Source organism: Physeter macrocephalus, chromosome 4 (genome assembly GCF_002837175.3).
Source record: "Physeter macrocephalus isolate SW-GA chromosome 4, ASM283717v5, whole genome shotgun sequence".
NCBI classification, from domain to species: domain Eukaryota; kingdom Metazoa; phylum Chordata; class Mammalia; order Artiodactyla; family Physeteridae; genus Physeter; species Physeter macrocephalus.
The window spans coordinates 75,872,527-75,880,085 of record NC_041217.1 but is presented as its reverse complement, the minus strand read 5'-3'; the positions used below and the strand labels follow the sequence as shown (position 1 = coordinate 75,880,085).

Genomic DNA, 7,559 nt, shown 5'->3' with positions numbered 1-7,559 from the left:
TTCTTCTGCCTCAGTTATTCTGCTATTGATTCCTTCTAGAGAATTTTTAATTTCATTTATTGTGTTGTTCATCATTGTTTGTTTGCTCTTTAGTTCTTCTAGGTCCTTGTTAAACGTTTCTTGTATTTTCTCCATTCTATTTCCAAGATTTTGGATCATATTTACTATCGTTACTCTGAATTCTTTTTCAGGTAGACTGCATATTTCCTCTTCGTTTGTTTGGTCTGGTGGGTTTTTACCTTGCTCCTTCATCTGCTGTGTATTTCTCTGTCTTTTCATTTTGCTTAAATGACCGTGTTTGGGGTCTCCCTTTCACAGGCTGCAGGTTTGTAGTTCCCATTGTTTTTGGTGTCTGCCCCCAGTGGGTAAGGATGGTTCAGTGGGTTATGTAGGCTTCCTGGTAGAGGGGACTGGTGCCTGTGTTCTGGTGGATAAGGCTGGATCTTGTCTTTCTGGTGGGGAGGACTGCATCCGGTGGTGTGTTTTGGGGTGTCTGTGAACTTATTATGATTTTAGGCAGCCTCTCTGCTAATGGGTGGGGTTGTGTTCCTGCCCTGCTAGTTGTTTGGCATAGGGTGTCTAGCACTGTAGCTTGCTGGACATTGAGTGGAGCAGGGTCTTAGCGTTGAGATGGAGATCTCTGGGAGAGCTTTCACCATTTGATATTATGTGGGGCTGGGAGGTCTCTGGTGGACCAATGTCCTGAACTCAGCTCTCCCACCTCAGAGGCTTGGGCCTGACACCTGGCCGGAGCACCAAGACCCTGTCAGCCACACGGCTCAGAAGAAAAGGGGGGAATAAAGAAAATAAATAAAATATATAAAGTTATTAAAATAAAAAACAAAAATTATTATTTAAGATAAAAAAATTAAAAAGTAATTTAAAAAAGAAAAAAAAGAAAGAAGAGAGCAACCAAACCAAATCCAATCCACCAATGATAACAAGCGCTAAAAACTATACTGAAAAAAAAAAAGAAAAAAAATGGACAGACAGAACCCTAAGACAAATGGCAAAAGCAAAGCTTAAGTCTTAGCTTCATTGGATACTGCACACAAAGCCTTGGGCTCCATAAAACTCTGATTGTCTCGTGTACAAAATTCAACCTCGAATTTTATCTTAGTTTCATTTGGAAGGGTCACGCCTGTCATGATCAAGGGTGGTACGAATGGTTCTCTTTTGGGGAGTGATCTGAATCTTCAGAATCTCCCTGCAACTCCAAATGGGATGTGGCCTCCAGACTTTAAATAAACAGTTTACAATGTACTCCAATCCGGTCATCATCTTACTGGATTCTCTGACATCTGACCTCCACTTTTTACCCTAAAAGGAAATTATTAAAGTGTGTTCACAGAACAAAATACACATATCATTAATGGGCAGCTATTTGAATATTGAAATGTATAATCATCACCAGGATCACGACATAGAAATTTTTTGTCATTCAAGCATGGCCCTCTGATACACCTTCCAGGTAATGCCCACTCATCCCCTGATACTTTAAAGAATTATGATGTCTTCCATCTCAAATTAGGCTTGCCCTTTCTTCAAGTTCATGTGTCTGAATATACAAGTTTCTATCTAGCTATTATCAAGCAACATTATTATGTTATATATATATATTTGTGTTTCTCATACCTTAATTTTGGTGTTAATGATAAGCATTACACTAATGTAAAACTATTTCACATATGATGAACATTGGGGTGGTTTCAAACTACAGCATTGGGAAAGGCTCATATGAATACCTTTCTACTATAACTTGTGAATATGAGAATAAATATCCATTAAAGGTAAAGGAGCCATGGACCAAAAAATCTGCCAGGAAAGCAAAACCAGTGCCTTCTATCCTAGAGATGCTAGAGTGGGGGAGTGGAGGGGCACAGTGGCAAGTCAGAGAAAAGTAGAATTTTTACTGCCATTGAAGGGCATATCGTCTTCAATCATTTCTCCGCTCTCCAAGGTCTACTGAGGGAAGAACCGACAACGGGAGCTTCACTCCAAAGTGGTTCAGTGCACAGATTCTGGGCTCTACTGGAGCATTTTCTGGGCATCTCTTCTGGGTAAGAGTGGACCCTGCAGGATTTCCTGCTGTTCCCTAAGGAGCAGTGGGAGAGGTGCCTACCTGGCCAGGTTCCTGGGCTGTGCCACCCAACCCCTCAAGGAGGAGCTTCAATTCCAGCCCCTTGTGTCTGCCAAGAGAACCAACAAAGAAGGTGTTGCCTCCTACCACCACAAGTGCTCTCTCTTCCTCTTGTTAGAAAACGTTGATCCAACTCCTTTCCCTATCACTAGAGGTGTGTTGGGACATTTCTGCTTGTTGGGAGGGGTGACTTACACTCCCGAAGAACACAGCTGGTGTAGAGAAGGAGGCGGGAGAAGGGGAAGCCTTATGAGAGGCCATGGAGTTGGCTAGGCCTGGAAGGGATAGCGCCGTTGGTCCCGGGAGCCTCCTTGCGAAGGCAGGCCTCCGGCCTCCGTGTTCCCGGAAGGGGTACCTCCTTCTGACCTGCCCCAAAGGGACTGTGGAGCACGAGGCCTCCGGGCAACGTCTCCCATGTTTTTTCATCACCCCTGTGGCGTGGCTTCTCTCTTGCTGGTGCCTGCCAGCCAGCGGGCCTCCCCAGCAAAGTGCCGCACAGGGACCCCACACGCACACACAGACAGGACAGTCAGGAGGCTTGGCGCAAGAAGCAGGACCCATCCATACACTTTGGTCACGAAATAGGAGGGCCAGGAAGATGCGGCTGCTCACCGGAATTCCGAGGCAGTTGAACACAGTGTGGTGCGCCTCTTGCCCTGGGTCGGCGTAGCACAGTGAGGCATCACGGAAGAGACGTCGTCTGCCATGAACCAAGGCATATCAGGAGAAGCGGCAACTCAAACCCCCGCCCCCGCACCAGCACCAATTCCCTCCCACAGGTGGGGAAATCGCAGCCATCAGCTTTTCAGGAGTACAGTGGATAAGCCTTACACCCTGGGGAAAGCACCTTCAAGATCATGACATCTCTTTTGTCAGGTAACTAGGGGCACACACCCTGCAGGCACCAGTGCAGGCTCCCACCCCTCCAGTGTTTGCTCAGGATCACCACCCTCCCCTCCACCCGCCCTTTGCCATTCCTCTAAACCGCTCTCCCCAAAGGAATTCAAGCGAAGACCCTCCAAATCTCTCCCATCCACCCCCACACCCTCTCATAAACCCACCTGCAGCCTGGCCCATCAGACTAACCACCTTTCAGCGGTGGCTCCAGAAGGAGGGACCCACAGCCTCAGCTCTGTCTCATCGACATACCCTACCCGCTGCCTCTGCACACTTGGTCCACATCCTCTCCCCCTCCCTCTCCCTGGCTATCCTCTTGTCCTACAGTGGAAGCAACATTTGTCCCAATAGGTCTTCAGCGTGAGTGTCCAAGGGAAAAAGGAAAACATGCTCATTGTCTGGTAGAGACCACAGGTATTTGAATCAAGAGCAGTTGGAGAAGTTGCCTGGATCACCGTCCTTTTGGTATTCTGGGATTGATTTTTACACCTACCTTTGATTATGGCACCGATAACAGTTTTCTGTTTGTGGTAGTGAGATGAACTGAAAAGTCAAATTACTCAGGGAAATGAATATGACTCGAATGAAAGAGAATATGTAAACAATATATTCCATCCTCGCTCAACTGATGAGTGTGTGGAGATGGCAAAGGCCTGGGAGGCCGGGCACTGTCTGCTGATGCTGTGCCAGTCATTGGATCTGCATGTGTCGCCACTGGGAACACACTGAGCCTGGGTCTCTGTCTCCGAGAGCTGCCTCGGAAGGATCCACCTGCACCACAGCGACCGACCACCTGACCCTGTTTCGTTTTCCTCGAAAGGCTAAGCCAGGGTCGTCCTGGATCACAAAGGAAGATATCTTAATGGCCAGAAGTTATAAGAAAATATTCCTGACATTTTTATTCATTAGGGAAATGCACATTAATACTATAAGGAGATATCTTTACACACCCTCCAGCATGGCTATATCTAAAAGAATTAGTACACCAAATGCTGACAAGAATGCACAGAAACTGCAACTGTAGTTGCTGGTTTGAAACCATTCTAGGGCACTGTTTGTCAGTTTCTAATAAAGTTAATCTTGTACCTACTCCACAACCCAGCAGTTGCAGTACTTCCATGAATGCACAAGTATACAAAAAGATAGGTACAGAATATTCATCAAAGCACCAAGAATATTCATCAAAAACAATAACACCAAAATTACTCCACTAGTACCAAAATTAAGAAGTGATATACACAATAATATGGTTATGTTTAATGAACATAATGTTGTATTTTAAAAGCCAGATACAAAAAAATACATGCATTCATTTGAATTTCAATAGCAGGCAATAGTAATTTCGGCAATAGACCTCACAATAGTAATTAACTAAGTGAGATAGGGTAACAATTGCCTGGAAAGGGACTGAGTATATTTCTGGGATCATGGCAATTTTCTATAACTTGATCTGGGTGATGATTACGTTTGCTAAAATTCCACAAATTGTTAGTTTTTTATACAAATTAGTGTATATATGTCAATCCCAATATCCCAATTCATCCATTCCCCCCCCCCAGGTTTTTCTCCCTTGGTGTCCATACATTTGTCCTCTACATCTGTGTCTCTATTTCTGCCTTGCATAAAGATATGTGCTTTTAACTCTACGTGAACTATAGTTCAAAATTAGTGACTGGTGAACGAAGGCAAGCTGGTGTAGACAATGAACAACTATTTCGCATTTTACTGTAAACTCATTAAAAACTCGTTCTCGTTTAGTGTAACAACCCTCACTGGTATTTGAATTATCTTTAACAGTAAAATGGCTATCACCACACTATTTTATTAGTGGAAGATACAGATAAGGATCCTTGAGAGGCGTTATTTTAACTTTGGGGATATGTCCTGCTCAACAGTGAGACAAGGAACCGGCCTAGGTTTCGCTTTGACCGGCGCCCGCGGGTTTGTGCACTGTGGGATTTACTGCTCTTCTCACCGCATCGCGCTCGGCGGCCAGCAGTAAACTGCTCTCTGAACGCTGCTAAGGGGCGCAGCTGGTGCTGGCATTAAAAGCAAACCGAAAGACAGGTCATAGACACGAACTTGCTGTAACTTTGATTTGAACCGAGGTTGATGCAGCCACAACACAGCACTAATCACTGTACAGTCACGATGCACCAGAGGCCAACAGGTAATTTCTTTGACATAAATATTTTCCCATTATTTTTGCTGTTTAATTCTTAGACACACATGCTCGTGCTTTTCTCTCTTTCACGCCCTTCTCCGGTTCTCCCTCCCTATTCGGTTACTTAGTAAAAACAATTTTAATCTCTCAAGATCCGGCCTGTGCCTCACAGGCTTCCTGGGAGGCTGTCTCATCCATGCCTCTGCTTTCTTTCGCTCCTTTTCACATTTGCTCTTTGGACCTGATCTCCTTCCCGCTGCAGCCAAACCGACCACATCTACTAAACCGCTGCCCAGCGGGGGAGATGGTCGAGTGAAGGCGGAGTAAACGGGGAGCTGTCACGTAACCCATCGGGCACGCAGCTTCTCTCGGGCCCCCCTCAGCTCAAGCCCGGGGGCGTCTCCGGGGCTCCGGCATCTGCGGCGGGTGTGGAGTAAGGCGCGGCGGGGACGCTCGGCTGCCCTTCTGCCTTCGGGATAGCCCGACGCACGGCTCCCCCGCCGGAAGGAGCACGCTGCGTCGACTCCGCCTCTCTCGTTGCCCGAGGCTTTGGAGCCTTCGCCGCTGTCCTGCGAAAGGCGGGTGGCTCCGCCTACCTTGGAAGGACTGCTTACTCCCTACATAGATAAGAAAGGATAGTTTCACGAGTCTCTGTGGCGCAATTGGTTAGCGCGTTCGGCTGTTAACCGAAAGGTTGGTGGTTCGAGCCCACCCGGAGACGCCTTTCTGGCTTTTTCAGTATGTAATTTAACGGTTTGCAGTTATTTCTGCCTCGTACATCATTTCTACGTAAACTCGGAGGAAGGCCTCCTTTACCTTTCTTGTCACCCGTGTCTTGTCCACAGCAAGAGAACCTAAACCAAGATCACTGCTGCTCTTCTGATCCTCACAGAAGACCCCCGAAGGACACAGGTCACTTGGAATCCAGGATTCCTGGAAAGAGGGTAGAGTAGTCATCTCATCGTTACCCTCTGGGTTCCTTTTAACAGTGAAGTTTTATCCATTGTTTGTACTAGTATTTTATTGAACCTTTTACATATACCTTTGAAATCAATTTGTTTCTATGCTTTTATTATTACAAACAATACTGCACTCATCATTCTTGTACACATGTGTATGGGTAGAGTGCCAGAAGGGCAACTGTTCTATAAGAGAGTTTACATGGTTTTACATATGGTTCCATTCTCTCACCTTCCGTTGGCTTATTAGCTATAACTCTTTTGTTATTTCAGCGACTGCTTTAGGCTTTATAGCATACATTTCTACCTTATCACAGCCTGCCTTCAAGTGATGTCATTCCTCTTCATATTTCTCACCTGGCTGCCTTTATGCTATTGCCCTTATGCATTTTACTTTGCATATATTATAAACCCCAAATCTAAGGTTTTTACTTTTCTTTAAACTGTCCCATGTTTTTGAAGACATTTAATTGATAAGAAATGATCTTATATATTTTCCATGCAGATATCATATCTTTTGTCCTTCATTCCTTTATGTACACCCAGAATTCTATCTGGTGTGAATTTCCTTCTTCCTGGAGGACTTCTGTAACATTTCTTGTGGTGTGGATCTCCTGGTGATGAAGTCTTTCAGCATTTGTATGTCTATAAATGTCATTATTCACTTTTATTTTTGAAAGATATTTTCTGAGGGAAGACACATAGAATTACATGCTGACTTTTTTTTTCCCCTCTCAGTTCTTTAAAGATGTTGCTCCACTGCCTTTATTTTTGTTTTCTGTATGTAGCATGTCTTATTGTTTTGGCTGCTTTAGTGATTTTTCCTTTTCCTATGGATTTGAGCAGTTTAATAGTAATGTGCTAGGTGTGGCTTTCTTCATATTCTTTGTGCTCAGGGTTCATTTGCCTTCTTGGATTGGTGGCTTTATAATTTTCATTATAATTGGAATAACTTCTGTCTAGTTTCTTCAAAATTTTATTCTTCAAAAAACTTTTTCAGGGGCTTCCCTGGTGGCGCAGTGGTTGAGAGTCTGCCTGCCAATGCAGGAGACACGGGTTCGTGCCCCGGTCCGGGAAGATCCCACATGCTGCGGAGCGGCTAGGCCCGTGGGCCATGGCCGCTGAGCTAGGCCCGTGAGCCATGGCCGCTGAGCCTGCCCGGCCCGAGCCTGTGCTCCACAACAGGAGAGGCCACAACAGTGAGAGGCCCGCGTAACCGCAAAAACAAACAAACAAACAAAAAACAAAAAAAAAAACTTCATCAGGTCATTTCAAGGACTTCAAACACTCCCATGATAGGCCTTTTAAAATTGTCCTAGCTAACACAATCATAGTAGGGGACTTTGACACCCCACCGTAGGAACCATAGGAACGTCTCTCCCAGCCCTCTCCTCTGCTC

The 7,559-nt window shown here is 45.3% G+C and overlaps 1 non-coding gene across 1 annotated transcript; it reads left to right on the top strand.

The window, feature by feature from the left end:
- Positions 1-5,848: 5,848 nt before the first annotated feature.
- TRNAN-GUU (transfer RNA asparagine (anticodon GUU)) lies at positions 5,849-5,922 on the top strand. Its single transcript has one exon. It is a non-coding gene; the product is annotated as a tRNA-Asn (tRNA).
- Positions 5,923-7,559: the final 1,637 nt, after the last annotated feature.